General features: G+C 38.8%; 1 protein-coding gene across 2 annotated transcripts in view; it reads left to right on the top strand.

The window, feature by feature from the left end:
- The first annotated feature begins 5,228 nt into the window (after nt 1-5,228).
- The window catches only part of LOC120539333, a 101,857-nt gene continuing 88,222 nt past the window's right edge, over nt 5,229-18,863 (top strand). Inside the window, exon 1 of one of the 2 annotated variants that reach the window (XM_039769310.1) lies at nt 5,229-5,444. The gene's annotated coding sequence lies outside the window, so the exon portion shown is untranslated. The remainder of the gene's footprint in view (nt 5,445-18,863) is intronic. The other variant, XM_039769309.1, reaches the window with a different exon arrangement.

The raw sequence follows: 18,863 nt of genomic DNA, 5'->3' as shown, positions 1-18,863 counted from the left end.
TGGGAAGCCCACAATTGACTCAGAGAGAACAGTGTTTCAGCCTTGTCATTTAGTGTAAAATGCAGAGAGAATAATAAAACACACATCTATGTTCCTATTAGAGCTCTTTTCTGAAGAAGTGCAAATATCTGCATTTTCATTTTATAAAGCAAATCACCATGACTGTAGTCAAACATGTGAAAAGGCCTTCATTTATTATAATGATGTCACTGATTATAAAATAATCAAAACCAAAATAATCTAGGATGAAACTGTTTTAAAGACAGTGACATGCATGGGCAAAACAAAAAGATATAGTTTTTGAATAGAGTTCCCACTTTGTTCTAAATTATTTACAAATTAATTTTCTTAGTAACAGTCGTATAGTTGTTATGATTCTGACACCAAAATAAAAAATGTCGATGTCAATTTATTTATAATAAGTGAGACCTGCAAAAAAAAACCCACCAAATCAAACCAGGTTCCTGACTCTACCTCCTGAAAACAAGACAAGAATGAAGTAAATCAGAGATGGTCAGTCTGAAACATTCTCTAATATCTGTTGATGTGATACAGATTGACTCCAATGCCACCATAATAAGCCCTAATTGCATTAGACTCTACAATAGAAAAAAGAGAGTTCAGAAAATTGATGAATGTTATACCCATCACAGTGTACCTAATCTGCAAATCAAAATAAATGGTAAGTACAAATTATATGCAATTTAAATCATTCATTTTTAATCTGCCCAGTCAAAATAAAGACTTAAAGGAGTCTATCACAGCAGTATCATCCATAAGGCAGGAACCACCTGTAGATTTGCCCAGCGACCTATCATGCACATAAATTCAGTTACAGGAGCTGGAGACTATCCTAGCTGTGTCTGGTCCAAAGCTTTGGAAAGGACACTAAGCCATTGCAAGGTCAGGGTTAGGATTGGGAATATGGATACAAACTCACTCAGGTATACTGAACTTATTAACCAGCACATAACCAGCACACTAGTTATTGGATAAGAGAATGTTATTTCCATAAAGTTTGAAGCAAATTGTAGATGGCTAGTAAAGAAGCATCCAAATTTAGAGTGCACAGCCAATGCATCACTGCAGGTCTATGGCAGCAATTCTAGACCAGCAGTTTCACAACGGAAGTCATATTCTCTCACCTCTGTACTACTTGCTAACCACACACACCCTTAATCTTAACAATACTAATTCATATCCTTAAGTTACCCCTAATCATAACTATGTATACTACACCCTAACTTTAAGTTACTCTAATCTTAACCTTTTATAGTACATCGTCACACTAACCCTAACCTTAACAAAACTTAGCCCTAACCCTTAAATTACCCCTAATCTTAACCATGTATACTACACTCTAACAAAACTAACACCTAACTTTAACAGAAGTTAACGCCTAACATTATCTCTAATCTTAACCGTGTATACTACTTGTCTTTAACTGCTACCCTAGACCTCTGGTGATGTCTACTGACTTATGCCAATACACTGTGGTCAAAAAATGAAAAATATATGCCTCTTTGGCACTGCAGTTGGATATTACTGAGTTAGGAGGCTTTATCTGATTTCACATAGATTGACCCATTGGGTACAAAGCACAACATGAAAGGTCTAATGTAAAATATTCATCCAATTTCTTAAACCAATTTTTTCCACTTTAAAAGTCGTGGAGCTAGAGCCTATGTGTTATTGTGTAATTTTGTCTTAATATAGCTGCTTTATAGTGCTCCATGTGTACATCTGCACATGAACAGCTGCTTTAAGCAAAGAGACTTACTAGTTTAGCATGAGCATACTAAACAGTTAAGCTACACCTGTGCCAGTCACCAAAGTGAGTCCCTTCTCATCCCACTGCTTTGTATCGAAAACATCCCTTCTTATCTGCCAACCCCTGTGTGAATATACCCACACTAGGTGCTCTTAACAATATACCTTGACCCAATCAAACAGTATAAAATTATTATTATTATTATTATTATAAAGAAACATTAATAACAGCATAGTAAAAACAATGGTAGCAAAAGTAGGAAGCATTTGAAAAGAGACATGAAAGGGTAAAAATTTATATGAAGAAGTATTAAAGAATACTTATGCAGAAAATTAAGGTGATGGAAGATGAGTCTTATAAAGTCTGGGCACAGAATTGCTTCAGATTAGTATTTAGTCTACAGATGTCCTATTCAAATTTTTTGGGCTGTTTTCCTTCTTTGCTCTCCTTACTTTTCTCTCTCCTGTTCTGCTCTGCCTTCCTCATCGGCCTAGCATGCACCCCAAATATAAATGGCGTAACTTCATGTCAAATTAACAATGATTACAAGAATGACTAATCAGTGTTTCTCAGGCTACTTGTTCATTCCACTCCTAATTACCTCAGGTCTAATAAATTAACAATCTGTTTAAGATTCCAAAGGAATGAACTGAATGATACAACTTTCAAGTCAGTAAAGATACAGAATTTAAAATCAAACTGTAACAGTCATTAAAAATAAGCACAGTGTGTGTGTGTGTGTGTTTTTTGATACACAAGGTGTATGTGAAGTGTCTAGTGCAGTTGAGCTGTAGTGTAGAGAAGTTTTTAGTATGTTTTGTTATATTAGTGCATGCTGCTTCCTGCTTGCATCTCTCTGCCTATAGCTACTGCTGCTGGCTAGCTCCCCTTACATGGGGTGAAAAGAGGAGCCGAATGTGCAAGTCTCCTCTCCTAGAACAAAGACTCTTCACCACCACCATCTTCAATGTCTCTGCGCGGCCACACACAGTAACTGGGTAACTTGCTAAACTGCACATGATCTCGGAGAAGCAGTGGGCCCCACAGACGCATGTGAAACATTCCCATAGGGGTAAATAGTCCCACTGCCTTTTGGGTTTGTCTATTAAGGCTAAGTGAGCACACCCTGACAGAAAAGTAGTGCGTTTGTAGTGCACAATAGGTGGACCTTAACAGACCAAGGACCCGGCAGCCTCCTGCAGCCAAGACTGTGGGCTGGTTGCCTGGGGTTCACACATGCTACTGGATTTACCTAATTTTTGGCTAAGATCGTGCTACTGGGGATTGCATTCCCCCTGTGACACTTTAAAATCTGCATTTGCGCATTTAACTACTTCTGACCAAATTTTATAATACCTGGAACTAATTCTGGTTGAAGTCTAATGTCAATAGGGTGTCTGGCGACAGGAGCAGGTATGAATGGACTGGGAGCTCCTAGTTAGAACCCTGCATGTCAGCGACACAGGGTATTTGGTTGCTAACAGCTGGAACTGAGTGGCATCTGCTTTCAGCAGACCCCTGTGTGACTGAGTAGCCCTATTTCGGAACCACACTGTTTACCCAAAATAAGAAGGGGCCTAGAAAAGTTGGCCTAAAAACTGCCCACTCATTTCATGCCTAAAAATAATAAATTGTGTGATCTAAAATTGGCAACATGGAATGTAAGGACTCTCCTGGACTCCTATAGTGGTTCTGATAGACCCCATAGGAGAACAGCCTTAGTTGTAGCCATGCTGATTTGTTATAGTCCACCAAGCCATCTGTATTACCAGCTCCTCTACAGCTGTGAAGCTTGGGTAATTTACAGCTGCCACGTTAAGCTTCTGGAGCACTTTCATATATGATGCCTGCAGAACATCTTAGGAATTACGTGGCATGATCATGTACCTTGCTGTGAAATACTCAGAGAAACAAATTGCAAGTACTGAGGCCATGATCACACAGTACCAGCTATGATGATTGGGACATGTGGTAAGGTGCCCCCAAATCGGCTTCCTCGCAGAGTGCTGTATGTACAACTACATCGTGGACAATATTATGCCTGGGGTGCAGAGGAAGCGCTGTAAAGATCAGTTGAAGATCAGGTTAAGAGAGTGCAAAATCATGCCTGAGGACCAGAAGGATCTTGCTACTGACCGCAACACCTGAAGGAAGATGTGCTTGGACTGGATACATATACTGGAGGAAGAAAAGGTAGCCAGGATACATCAGAGGACACTCAGAAGGAGCACACCCATGGTTGCAGCTACCATATATATCATGTCCAATCTGCATTTGGTCTTGTGGGTCCAGGATAGGACTATTCAGCCATCAAAGAACTCACAAACATGGATGCCATCATTGGACTCGATGGACAATGAATTATACAGAGTGTGTTTAGATTGGGATTAAAGAGTCAAATGTTTAAAAGATTAAGGAGACCCTGTTTAGTGGTTAATGCTTTGGACTTGAAACCTTGAAGCTGTGGGTTCAACTCTCGCTACTTACACTGTATGACCATAAGCAAGTCACCAGACCTGCCTGTGCTCCAATTGGAAAACCTAAAGAAATGTAACCAATTGTATCATTAATGTTTAAGTTGCCTTGGATAAAGGCATCAGCCAAATAAATTAATGCAAATTTAAAGAAAATCAACAAGTACAGGTTTTCTGATGGTTGGCTGTTTACACAGGTGCCCTTATTGCTGGCTAGTTAATAATCAGTGTTATTTCACACAGTTCACATTTTGAGTTTTTTTTTTCCAGTCCATTTTCATATTTTGTTTATTGATTAAAGGACAGTTCAGCATTGTAAATTTTGAACATTAAAATCGCCATATGCTTTATTTGTATACCAATACAATGGCTGCAGAGAAAAACTAAATGTAGACAAAATGCTGGTGTAGCTGACATTACACTGGTGCATCACATACCAGTTGAGATTTTCTAATTAAAGTGACTTTATGTACTGTACTTAGCATACAGAAAGAAAGTAAAAACACTTAGTCAAACCCCAAACAAGCAGCAGATATTACACACAGTGATATATCAAGAGGCTGTGGTTTCTTTTGTTAACCTGTGTGCACCTCCTACATAAAATATACACTTCAAAATATATCCATCTACATGGTGTCCATATATCAAGCCATTTCAGCTTCTACGCTACAAATTATATTGAAGTGAAAGAGAGGCAAAATACTTAAGAATAAAGATAAATAACAAGCCCTCGGGAAGTCAGTTATGTGCACTGGAATTAACGGCCTTCCGCCTCTCCAAAACACTTCAGAACAGATCTTCACCCCGCCCCTCTTAGACAAATATACAAGAGTATTTACATGGCGGCCACTTTACCGCTAAAGCCGTTTGTTTATGTGGTACGTGTGTACGCGTACGTGAGTGAGTGAGTGAGATAGATCTGCGCGTTCTCATCCGGGTCGGCCCTGCGTCTGCCACCTCCGCGCACTCTCCCGCATTTCCACGACGTTTGGGGCGCGTGCAGCTTTAACTGTACGGCCGGGTGGATGTCCACGCGTTACGCACACCCAGCAGGCAGGTCTCACATCCTGGCACTTTCTCGTTGTCAAGGCAGCGCTAGAAAGGAAGGCTGGCTGGGGAAGTTGCTGCAGTGTCCTGACAGTAAAAAAAAATGTCCACACGTTCCAAAGTGTCCTGCAAAGTTAGATTTAACTACCCAGGTAATGCATGTGCATGTTTTTGGCGGATTTGGGGCCGCTGTATACGCCAAGGCATACTTTCTCGACGCGGCGCCGTCTTTATTCGGGAAGCTCTGCTTGTCTGTGTGGACACAGAGAGGGAGAGGGAGGAGGAGGCTGTCCATTGTGGCGAGTGAGACACCGCACAGCGGAGCACTGTGGCCGTAGCTTTATCCTCGCCGCTTTCGCTGATCGCCTTCTCGTCTCAATAATCGATGGGTTTTTATGCATCGTTTGTGCATTTGGATTTTGATGTTATTTCACCAAATTGCGATCCCGTATAAAATGGCTAACGAGATAGTTCCTTTCTATGAGAAAGGGACATGGTCTTAAAGCGACAGCGGCGCATTTTCCTTCTCTTCCGATGGGTATTTCCTGTGTTTACAGGAACTAGAGGGTTTTGCAGTAATTCGTGTATTTAGTAACGCATCGTTGTAATTTTGATGTTGAATAAGAGAATGGTTGATGAATAAAGGGACCACCAAAGATGTGGCCACGTGTTGGGCTGTTTTGTTGCACTTCTTGCAGTTAAACGTTCTTGTTGTGTTTAACCATCGCGAGCTCACATGACTGATATTTGCACCTTAACGTTTTTACCTATAAAATCGTGAAGTTTCCTTGAGTAGAGGTTTAGTTCACTCATATTGGAACGTACGAGGTGAAAAGTCGAAACTGCAGACATGTAAGGAAAAGGCAAAGTCTTGGCATCCGGATGAATTGTGCTGTAATCAAAAGGGGGGCAGTGCTAGTTATGGTTGGCGGTGTGTATTTTTTGGGGGAAAAAAGGTCACCGGGTCAGGTTTTAAAGTGTGCACATGTTTAGTCGCTTTGTATTTATCGCTGCTAATAATATTTTACATGCAACTTCCCGAACTGTCAGGTTTTGGTCATTTTGTTGTTAATTGTATTTTCTAGCCATAAAGAGTAGAATATGGGGATTCGTTGAAGAGTGCATTCCGTTTTAAAAAATTGAAACGAGGGAACTGGTGCCTACATATGTGCTGCTATGGCATCCTCTATACTGAATTTTGAAAATTGCTACCCGGGACTTTTACATAGTGTATAAACTACTTTTATAATTCCTGTAAGATGCACAACAGTCATTGAGAAGTGTATGCCAGGTTGTATCACACACATTTGATAGGATTTTCCTAATCCATTATTTCAGATTTAAAATTTTTTATGGATTATACCCACCTGTCAAAAATCCAAGTAATTAATGTTACATTGTGTACAAATTCTAAAGCAACAGTCAACACAATTGTCACTTAAAATTGTGTCCTGTTGGCAAGACCCCCTTGATTATGCAGAATTGATGTATTTGCTGTGGCAAAGTTTTATAGGTGCAGTATTCACATTTTCTTTGGTTGTGAACATTATTTTTAATTCTATAATATGAACGTGTTAACATGAAAGTCATTTTTTTTTAAAAAGGGTAACGTTTATGGCTAAAGAAAGCAAAAAATTTGAAGAGCTCATAAGTATATATTTTTTTTAGAATTGAATTGACCGTGGTGTTGTATGGCAAGCATTTTTGGCATTACTTGCTTTTTTAAAAATCAAAATTCAAATTGCTGACAATGTACATTTTACTGTTTTTAATAGTGTCATTCAAAAAGTTGTTATTGGCTTTTAATATTTTGATGTCAGCGTTTTTGGGGTTTTATATCAGGATTTAAAAATTTTATAATGAGCATAACCTTTCAAGATTGATTAAAAAGCCACATTCTGAGCCAAGTTGCAATAATATATTTTTTTCAGTTTTGTTTTAGTTAATGGCATAGCAGCTGACTATATAGAATATAAGGCAGTGAGTAAATATGCATACATTCCCTTCAAGAAAAATGACCCTTTTCTTTCAGCTATTAATCTTTCACCAAACCATGCAGCATTCTGTTGTCTTTGCTGTTATTTGCTGGACTCTTTCTTTAAAACTGGCTATAAACTGTAAATAAATACATTATGCAACTGCAGTAGTGTTGACATTTTGATTTGTAGTGTGTGATTAAGATTTCAGCACCTTTTTCTGTACAATGATGGTGACATAATATAGTTCTTTAGTGTATGTGTGTGTATTTATATAGTCCTATATATTGTTGTGTTGAACCATTTGCTGTTTAAATTGGCTTTAGCTCCCATAATGAAAATAGGATTACAATAAGGTTTAGCGGAATGTCTAAATGGGTGGGCTTATGGATAGAATTATGGTATTTGTTTATGGTTTTTATGTAGTATTTCGTATATTTTGTATTTCTGTTCTGGTTTATCATCTCTTGTTCTAATTCAAAACTTTGTGTCTCTTGTTTTTATCTTTGTTTTTTGTTCTGATATTTGTTTCCAGTATTGTATATGCCCTGCTGTTCAATATGAATTTCTATAAAGTGCTGTGAGTATGGGAAAGGTAGTATATACATAAAATGTATTATAAAATGTATACTTAGAAAATCAAGCTTTGTTAGCATATTTTTCTTTTCACCTTTACAGCATATTCAGTTGGTTTCAGAGAGTCAAATGTTTCATTTCACCTAACAAGTAGCCAGATGCCCTTATTTTTAACATTTACCCAACTTAAAGCTTTCTTGGCCAGATAATTTATTTTATTAACATAAAAAAAATATTTGTCACTTGCCAACAACAAAGAAAAAATTAGGGCAGAGCTATGTAATACTGGTATATTTGATATCATGCTTTTAAAATTTTGATATGAAACTTGAAGTATGGTTGTCAGTTTTGCTTGTAATTTGATAAGATCTGAAATCTGGTATCATTATTTAGCAATTGAATATGGCATCTGCCAGTATAATGTGTATTACTGTTACACTATACTTTTGAATTTTTTTCACTATCTTTAGCTGTGTTGTGTTGAAACATTTTTATTTACTGGCTGGCTGTTTTTTAGAAAGCAATTATAAACTTTAGATGGCACTTTCTATTTATTTTTTAGAAATGTGTTTCTTGTACAGAAGCTTATTTCTGCATCTCGAAAACAAAACAAAACCAATAATTGCATTATTTCGCAAAATATAGGCCTAGGAAATGTCGATTTTCTGATTAATTGTTATTTTTTATTTAAGTGGTTCAATATCTATTCTTGAAGTCTCAAGATCAATTTTGTGAATCTCCATCCTGCTCAATACTATATGCAGATTTTTGCTTATCGTTGTTTTTGGCATCCGATCCAGTAGATGTCACTAAATGTGCCTGTTAAGACTTTCTACAGAAAAAACACTTTACTACTTTGCATAAAATGGCGAGTCCTCCGTAACTGAAATTGGCACTTTTGATCATTAAATCAGATGTGTGGACTTACTATGGATTCAAACAATGTGTTGGTAAAGAACAAGTAGATGGATGCAAAGCCATATGTAAGCTTTGCAAATTGATGTAACACAACAAATTTGAGTAATCATTTATCCTGATGTCACCCTTAAACAATCTCAGTCACCATCCAAATGAGTACAGCCATAGGTTCGGGATGCTATGTGACACATAATGCTTGCGGCTGCTGCTGCTACGCAAGCAGTGTATTAATTTCACTTGCACACATTCTTTATGTAAATCTGAAGGATACTGCTAGGTGGTGGTGCAAAATGCTGATACGAAGGTACAAAAAAAACCCAAAAAACAACGGCAATAGCAACACCTTTAAATGTGTTGTGTCATTATGATGAGGAATATTGTGATACTTGCATTGCTTATGCGAGAAATGAAGAAAAGCACCATAAATACTTTTGTATGTCGATATTTAAGTTTGATCATTTGTTTCTGCACATTGAATCATTTATTACACATCAAAACATGCACATTGATCCTATTGGAGCTGCAATGTCGCTTGCTGTCACACTGCATTATCTTGTTATTGCTGAATCCCCACATCTTTTTTCAGACATCTTACTCTTTGCACAGATGTATTTGTCTTGAATTTGCTTCTGTTTCATCTTGATTGTTTCCACATCCACTTTCAACTATGGAAATGTTAATAGTAAGCAACAATGCTGACATCATGTACCAAAACTTGAATATATATGCCTCACAGATTTTTGCTGGAGCTGCAACTCATGCATGCGTTGCGTTATTTTCGGATGACATGCTCAGAAAATGCATCCGTGTAGCACTGAGAATGCGTAGCATCCTGTGACGATGTGGGTTCTGGCTCCACACTCCCATTGCTGTTGGAAGCACTTGAACCCAACACTGTCGATAATGTAACCGAGTGAGCTAGTCAGTGGAGGCAAATAATTCCAGCAAGGGGAAGGTAAAAAGTGCAAAAGTGCTTTTATTAAAAAAAACAGTCAACAAAATAAAGTGTTCATGTAAAGTGCAGTGCTCCAAAAGTTCTTCATTAAATAATCCAATATAAGAACGTGGAGGTTAATATAACAATAAATAGAAAAAAACAATCCTTTAAAACGAGAGGTTTAAAATCTTCTTTAGGAAGCAGTCTTTAAAACAATAACAAATCCGGTGCTTTTCTGGTAGCGTCTCACCTGCTTATCCCGTTTGGGCCAAGCAGCAGGCAAGACGCTCTCTGCAGCTGCCCTCCTCTACACACACACACAGACTGGAGACCTCCCGACCCTGGCTCGGTATGGCACTCATCCCAGTCCCGAGAACTTGGTTTCCCACAACGCCAGGTCGCCCACGTTGGGATTCCAGCACCAAGTCTCCCGACTTCCGCTGCCTTCCATGGCCTCTCTGGGCCAGTCGCCTTCCTTGGTCACTCCCGCTACCTGATCGCTCAGCGGGAGCGACAACACAAACACCTGGGTGTCGGCCTAACACCCAGCTTCCACGCAGCTGTCCATGAGCGCTCATTCGCTCGCTCTTCGCGGCTCGCTCTCTCTCTCTTTCACCGACCTGCTTCCTCTCCTGCTCCCGGTAACCTCCATCCTCTCCTTTCCTTTCTCTCTCTCAATTTTTTTCCTTCCCCTTGCTGGAATTATTTGCCTCCACTGACTAGCTCACTCGGTTACATTATCGACGGTGTTGGGTTCAAGTGCTTCCAACAGCAATGGGAGTGTGGAGCCAGAACCCACATCGTCACATTTGGTGGCAGCGGTGGGATATCCCCAGCGATGGGATGAGCTAGCAGTGGAGGCCAGAAGAGGAGACAGAGCAGCAAGCGGGATTGGTAACTGACGTTTTGAAAGAACCCACGTACCCAAGCCGGAGGAGGACATTTTTAAGAGACTGAGCTTTTAAGTACATTTATTTATTGCTGGTTTTTAATTGTCTTTTAAAGTTCTTATTCTTTTAATGTCCTGTTTCTATGAAGGGGGCTTGGGTTGGTTTGTTTTATTGTGGGGAATTGTTTTAGTGCTTTTATTGGTTTTAGTGCAGTGTAGAGTGGCCGAGCTGTGGACCTGAGCTCCAGTTGCATTGGGTTGGCAGTGGTGTGGAGCCTTCCCATGCAACTGGAGTTTTATGGGGGGTGGAATGTGGTGTTATGGGTCCACAGCTCGTTGAGAAAAGGCCATTCATTTTAAATAAATAATCACCGCACCCGAGGCGGCTTCGTGAGGAGGGGCGATGTTGTAGCGAGCCGCGGGGCAGTTGTCGATGTGGGCGTTTCTCACCGTGTGCACAGGTGAGGAACTGCCCACATTCGTGATTGCTCCCGTGGCTAATGCTACAGCTGTGATGGCCCCTCACGTTTTAATAGAAGCGCGAGTCGGTTTTGTGAGGGGGGTGAAAGGAAACGATCGGAGAGAAATTACCAGGAGCAGGAGAGGAAGCAGGTCGGTGAAAGAGAGAGAGAGCGAGCCGCGAAGAGCGAGCGGACGGGCGAGCGAATGAGCGCTCATGGACAGCTGCGTGGAAGCTGGGTGTTAGGCCGACACCCAGGTGTTTGTGTTGATGTCGCTCCCACTGAGCAATCAGGTAGCGGGAGTACCTAGAGGAAAGCGACGAGCCGCAGAAGGCCGCGGAAAGGCAGCGGAAGTCGGGAGGCTTGGTGGTGGAGTCCCCAATGTGTGCGTCCTGGTCATTGGTGGACATCAAGTCTCGGGGACTGGGATGAGTGCCAGACCGAAGCCAGGGATCGGGAGGTCTCCAGTCTCGCGTGTGTTGTAGGAGGGCACTGGCCGCAGAGAGGCCATGGATAGGCAGCGGAAGTCGGGAGACTTGGTGCTGGAATCCCAACGTGGCGACCTGGCCGTGTGGGAAACCAAGTTCTCGGGGACTGGGATGAGTGCCATACCGGAGCCAGGGTTCGGGAGGTCTCCAGTCTCGTGTGTGTGTGTGTGTAGAGGAGGGCAGCTGCAGAGAGTGTCTTGTCTGCTGCTTGGCCCAAACGGGATAAGCAGGTGAGACGCTACCAGAAAAGCACCGGATTTGTTATTGTTTTAAAGATTGCTTCCTAAAGAAGATTTTTAACCTCGTTTTAAATGGATTGTTTTTTCTTATTGTTGTTTTAACCTCCACGTTTTCATTTTATGGATTATTTATTTATTGAAGAACTGCACTTTATGGAACACTGTTTTTGTTGACTGTTTTTAATAAAAGCACTGTTTTCACTTTTAACCATCCCCTTGTTTAGATGCTCAATTATTGCCTTCACTGACTAGCTCTCTCGGTTTCATTATCGACGGTGTTGGGTTCAAGGGTTCCCAAACAGCCATGGGACCGTGGAGCCAGAACCCACATTGTCACACATCCATGATACACGTGTGTATGAGCTCTCAGCATCAAGTATAAACCAGTCCTAAATCTACACTGGAGATGGTGATTAACTCCAAGCATCCATTTAATTTGCGTCGTACCCCAAAAAAAGAACAATCTATAGCCGTTTGTGTCTGTAAAGATATAAGGGACCCTATATCTTATGATGGCTTTCGACAAATGATACATGTTTTGGAACTGTGATATGCTATACCAACCAGAAAGAAAATGAGTGAAGCTATTGTACTTAGGCTTTATGAAGTTCTTAAGCAAAGCTTCACTACATCTGTCCGGTCAGCAGAGAGAGTAGCCCTAACTTGTAACAGCTAGACATCCAGGGCAACAGATTCCTACATGACAATCAGATATCACTAAATTAAAAACAACTGGGCACCTGTGGTGGATATGTTGCAGATCAGGGTGCTGGTTGCCAGTCACACCAGGCGTAACCTTGCTGCAAGTGGACAATTTTGATTACATTTTGTTTACTTGGTGTCCCTTGTTTGCAATATATGTGTTTTCTTCATCTCTCCCTCCATGTGATATCCAAAGTTAGCTTTGACTTTTGTTCACTTCTTGTCACTTGATTGCCACATGTGCACATTCCTAATCTATCCCTCATTAGCCGTTATGGGATGTGCAGACCACGCACCTGCACAATGATACCAACAGCACTGTGCAGTTTTTTGTTTGTTTTTTTGCAAAATAACACAATACTTTAGCAAAATAATGCATTTTTTTGAGTATTAGGAATAAGCTTCCATATTTTTGTACTCGTGCAACTGCAGAATTATCTTTAACTTTATATTTCTGGAGAAGTGTGCTTCATGACACTTATAAGAACCAAAATGTGTATTATATTAATATAAAGAAAGTTGAGCTTTAATTTGAGGCTTGTTGTTTCCAAGTGTCATATCTGTCAAACATGTTCCTGCTAACCGTCACTAATAACATGGAGTCAAAGAGTATTAAATGGTGACTTTCACAAATCTAAAAATGCTTCATACTATGATAAAGTAACTAGAATATGCCTGTATGTGAAAGTCAAAACAAGATGAACCAAATGTTTCACTCCTTACATATGTGGTAATGGTCAATAGTTTTTGCAGTGATACAAATGTTGTGTTTCACAAACTTTGCTGCTTCAGCATTTTAAGTTTTTTTAAATTTTTTTTTACATTTCTATGGTATACTGAAGAGCAATTATAAACATTTCATAAGTTTCAAAGGCATTTTATTGGCAAATACATCAAATTTATGTAAAGATTCAATATTTACTGACCTGACTCTTCTTCCCAACTTATGCAATTCCCTCTGGCATGTTGGATATCAGCTTCTGGGCCAAATTCTGACTGATGGTGATCTATTCTTGTCTTTTTAGTGCTTGGAGTTGATCACAATTTGTAGGCTTCTGCTTGCCCACCCATTTTTTAAAGAATTGACCACATGTTCTCAATGAGATTAAGATCTGGGAAATTTCCTGGGCACGTGTCCAAACTTTCAATGTGATGATCTCTGAGCCACTTCATTACCACTTTTGCCTTGTGACATAGTGCTCCATCATGATGGAAAATACACAGATTGTCACCAAATTGCACTTGGATTGTTGGGAGAAGTTGCTCTTCGAGGACATTTTGATACTATTCTTTATTTATGAAGGTGTTCTTGGGCAGAATTGTGAGTGGACTGACTTCCTTGGATAAGAAGCAACCCCACACATGGATTTCCTCAGGATGCTTCACTATTGGCACGCCTCAGGATTCGTAGTAGTGTTAACCTTTTCCTTCTCTGGACAATTGTTTTTTTCCATGTGTCCCAAACAGTCAGAAGGAGGATTCAACTGAAAAAATAACTTTGCACCAGTCTTCTGCTGTCCAATCCATATTCTTCCAGGACAATTTAATTCTGTCCTTGATGTTTTTCTTGGAAAGAAGTGGCTTCTTTGCTGCCCATCTTGATACAAAAGTCTTTGCCTCACTGCGTGTGCAGATGCACTCACACCCACCTGCTGCCAATGCTGAGCAAGCTCTGCACTGGTGGCAACACGATTCAGTTGCCGACTCCTCAGGAGCAGATGGTCCTGGTGCTTACTGGACACTTTTAGCTGATCATTTTGTGCCAGGGCCAAAATGAGTGAAAATGGGTTTTTGTGATAAAGTTAACTTTTTATGCTAATAAAGCTCTTTGCAATGAACTAATATGCATCTGATCACTCTGTACAGTAATATAAAAACAATGTGAATTGCCATAACAAAAAGTGAAGCTGCAAATTTTCCATAACACAACATTTTTTCCTCACTGCAAAAACTTTGTCCACTACTGTTACTTGGAGTCTATTTCTGTCTGAGACTTCGCCAGCATCTGGTATTTACAACTACAAACTTGAAAATTCACTTGATTCACAACCTTTTAAGGAATTTTTAAAGTTGCTGGATGAAATGAAACAATTTATTGTTTTTTGTAAAACAAGGGGCTTTGCTCGCCAACCCCTGTGTATGGTTAATTGGATATACAATTAAATTTTTTTTTTTCTTTGGAATTGTTTAAATTTCATTATTTGCACTTTTACTTTAAAGCTTCATTAAAAACAATATTTTTTGGAGACACATTGTGACAACGCAACATATAACTGCCTGTGAGTGACTATTGTTTATTTTTCTCAAATAAATAATCCAACTTTTTCTAATGTTTGTCCCTGTGATTTATTGATTGTCATAGCAAAAGCTATTCTCACGGTAAACTGTAAACATTTTAATACGAATGGCATATCATGATCTCCTTTGGTGTGTAATGTTATTCGTGGAATATATATATTGCCTTTCTTTTTGCTTTTTAAAATTTTCATCGTTTCTCCGTGATCATCAATACGGAATTGACTAAATTGTGTATTCTTTGAAATTCAACTTGTCGTTGCTTTAACTGTTCCGGGACCACAGATTCTCATAGCTTATGGTCCATTATTGTGTAAATCCACATTTTGTGCATTGAATGATGCAAATGCGAAAAGACTTTGTTGTCTGCTCTTTGCCTTTTATTTCTGAGCTCGACTTGTCCTGCTATTTTTTCAATTACACATAGTTCTAATGATTAATCACCTTTTGTTTGCGGTAATGCAATCTTTTCTATCTTTTCTTTGATACTGTAGCGAATGACATGATAAAGTGTCAGAAAAGTTTTACTTGAACAATCGCCGACTTCCTAACCCCAAACACAACTGTCTAGCACCCTCTTCAACCCCTCTTCCCCCAGGTCTCGCCCCCCCCTTACCGCATCAATCAATACCCCGCTATCAGTCTTCCATGCTGTACTCCGCCCTCCCTCAATCGGACCAAACAGTCACTTAAAACCAAAAAGGCCTCAACCTGGCTGGGAAGCTGCAATACTTTCAAATTTTACTGCTTTCATATTCTGTACCTTTCTCTGCATGTGTATCGTGCCATCGTTTGTTTGAGCCTTTCTTATCTGCCTTTTTTTCTCTCCAACGCCTTTGGGTCTCTATTCTCCATATTGTCCTTATACGCTTTATATGTGCTGAGAGCACAGGATGTGTGTGTACTACGTGCTGTTTACACGACTAAGTGTTTTTGATGGGTGTGCTCTTGTATGATATCTTTTGTTAGTAGGGTGTGTCTTGCAAGAATCTCATGTTCCACGTCCCTGCGAGACGTACCTGGGACAATCTCTTGGCAGCAATCTCATGATTATGGTCCCTGTGAGACGCTCCGTGGCAATTCTCTTTTGTCTCGCGGGCCTTTTAAATGTCTTCCGAGAATTTCCGAGAAGATCACGTATCGTCGCCTTGCTTTTGCTTTCCAGGATTTTTTTTTATAATAGAGAGATTTGAACCTTTATCCATTCATTGCAAGTTTTAATTAATTTTGATATTTTCTTTGGTTTGTTTGAAATTATGCTTCTTAAAGTATTAAATGTGGTAATTAAAGACAGGTTATTAGTGAACACATTATATTAGCACTTATGTGTTTGGTTTTTCTGTATTTATTTGCAGAGCTGCCGAGGCTAGATAAAATCAAGCTAGATAAAGCTATTTTTCATTTTTTGTTGAGGTACTGCTTATTGTTCTAATTATAGCCCTTACCCAGTCATGCTGTTTTTTCTTAACCCAAGTGTCCAGTTGATAGCCGCAAAGGGGTTATGGGCACAAAGTAGGGACAAGCCCTGAATGAGGCACCACTCCATTGAAGGGAATGCTAATAACAACAACAACATTAACTTTTATAGCTTGTTTTCATATAAATGATGTAGCTCAAAGTGCTTTACAAGATGAAGAAATAAATGTTGATAAAAATAAGATTAGGCCGTACTATGTAACAAAGAATAAAGTAATGTCCGATGACCAGGAGGACAGAAAAAAAACAGAAAAAAAAACTCCAGAGGGCTGGAGGGGAAAAAAAAAAATCTGCAGGGGTTCTGAGGCCACAAGACCGCCCAGCTCCCACTGGGCAACATAAACCCAGATAAGCAGGGATACATTTTTAAGTGAGATTATTGAGAAATGAATATATGGGCATTTTAAATACTGTACAATGCAGTACGATTTAATCTTTAATTAGAAGAGGTAAGAGCTTAAAGAATCTTTGAAGTTGATAAATAATTAGCTAAAAAAGAAGTTGGAAAGAAAATGGCTGCTGTAAAATACAGTGCATCCGGAAAGTATTCACAGCAAATCACTTTATCCATATTTTGTTATGTTACAGCCTTATTCCAAAATGGATTAAATTCATTTTTCTCCTCAGAATTCTACACACAACACCCCATAATGACAATGCGAAAAAAGTTTACTTGAGATTTTTGCAAATTTATTAAAAATAAAAAAAATTGAGTACCAAATGTTGAGCTTATAAGTGCATGAGACCATTGGTTAAAAAGAATATTGGGAAAGCTTAAAGGCAATTAGAAATAACTATAGAAAAAAATGAAAAAGAGATTAATTCAATTATTTCAGTAGTAAAAAGTATAGTAAAGGCAAAGGTTAAGTTTATTAGGAATAGTAAGGTTGAACTAAAATAAACAGTGAAATAGTAAATGTTCTAAATTTCCCTGTTGTTTTCCCTGTAGCTATAGGAACTAGCAGGGAGGCAGTTATTGATTTTGAAAATCATAGATAGGCAGAGCAATGTTCCTTAGATTAAAAAGGCTGAACTGAAACAAATTAAAAGAACCAGGCAATGTGTACCCTACTTTACTTAATATTGAACCTGGCGAGAATTCAGATTTTCCTGAATTTGTGGCAGATGAAATTTAATCAATTTGTTTTCACTACTATGCATGGTACGAAAAGGGAATGTTTCAAATAGCTAACTGTACAAAATAATGCAATCTCTGCTGAGTACACATGCTGCAGTGCTTTATGACACTAGAAATTTCAGTCGAGTTTGATTTAACTGTGTGATGCTGTGTATTTAACTTTTAGTAGCTACAATGTGAACATGTCTAATGTTGTAACTCCTGTAGCTATTTGTTAATAATGTTCATTTTGGAATTGTGTGAAAGTTACTATGCCTCTGTAAACACAAAATGGCAGAACAGCTGTTGCATTGAGATGATGCCTCCACTTGTGCGCATCACTTTTGTGGTACAAATTAGGGGGTTCGATCGTTGATCTCGCTCATTATCAACAAAATTAATTTCCTATTATTGATTTTCTTCTTTAAACATTGTATTACAAAGTCATTCTCATTAGAAACTTGAATATTACAATATTGAACTTTCACACAAACCTATTTGTGCTATTCAGAGAGATATACTGTAACATTACTTGCTGACAGAGTTTAACACTAATGATGGACAATGATGTTGCATTAAGCTGGTATGAACAAACCAGTAAAACAGTTGTGCACCTTGCCGTAATAATTAGAAACTTACAGTTAGGAGGTGGGACTGGTTAGAGACCTTCTAATGCAATATTACATCAATAGCTGGATGCCGATTTGATTAGATTTTTTTTGCTGAAAACAAGTGAATTAAATGTACATTGTGTCTCCCAAAATTTCAAATACTTTTCTCCTGAGTAATATAACAACAAAGGAGACAAACATTCCTGTCTATGAAAAGTAAACTCCTTCATTAAATTGCACTTAACAAATGAATTTAACAGCATTCACTCTGTGCAGTCTTACATACAGTATAACACTGTTTTTTCCTGAAAAGAAAAAACTTTTCTGTCAGAACCGCTTTAAATGTACAGTATGTTAATAGGTACATCCATAAATACAAAGTGAACAGTGTTAAGAAATCCAGCACAGCATTTAAAAGTATAAATTAAATTTAAATTCAGTATTTTAAAGGAAAAAGTATTGTTAGTACAATTACTGTATATATAGTAACTTTTTAAAGAGAAAATGTGCTGCATAGCTTCTGTTATAAACAAAGTGCACAAACAAAAATGAAGTCTAGCCAGTCTAGCTCTGGCACATTTTTATGACTCTTGAGCACAACCCTTTTTTCCAAGTTGGGCAGTGTAGCATTGCTGATCTGACCTTTTTTTGCTTTGTGCCCTCCCTCACCATAACCTATCATCTATGGGGGAGGAATGAAAGCTTTAGATTCACTAAAAAATTAAATCACAGGTTTTTGACTGATCTCAATGTTTTAGGGTCCCCTGATACCAAAAACATTGATATCTTGATGATGGGTGTGTGTGTCTGTGACTGTGTGTCACAGTTTCTTGAGGATGGTCTAGAGCTAAAATGGCTGGAAACATATCAAACTTGAAACTTGAGC

This window comes from Polypterus senegalus, chromosome 11, assembly GCF_016835505.1.
Source record: "Polypterus senegalus isolate Bchr_013 chromosome 11, ASM1683550v1, whole genome shotgun sequence".
NCBI classification, from domain to species: domain Eukaryota; kingdom Metazoa; phylum Chordata; class Cladistia; order Polypteriformes; family Polypteridae; genus Polypterus; species Polypterus senegalus.
This window is presented reverse-complemented; position numbering and strand designations above follow the sequence as displayed.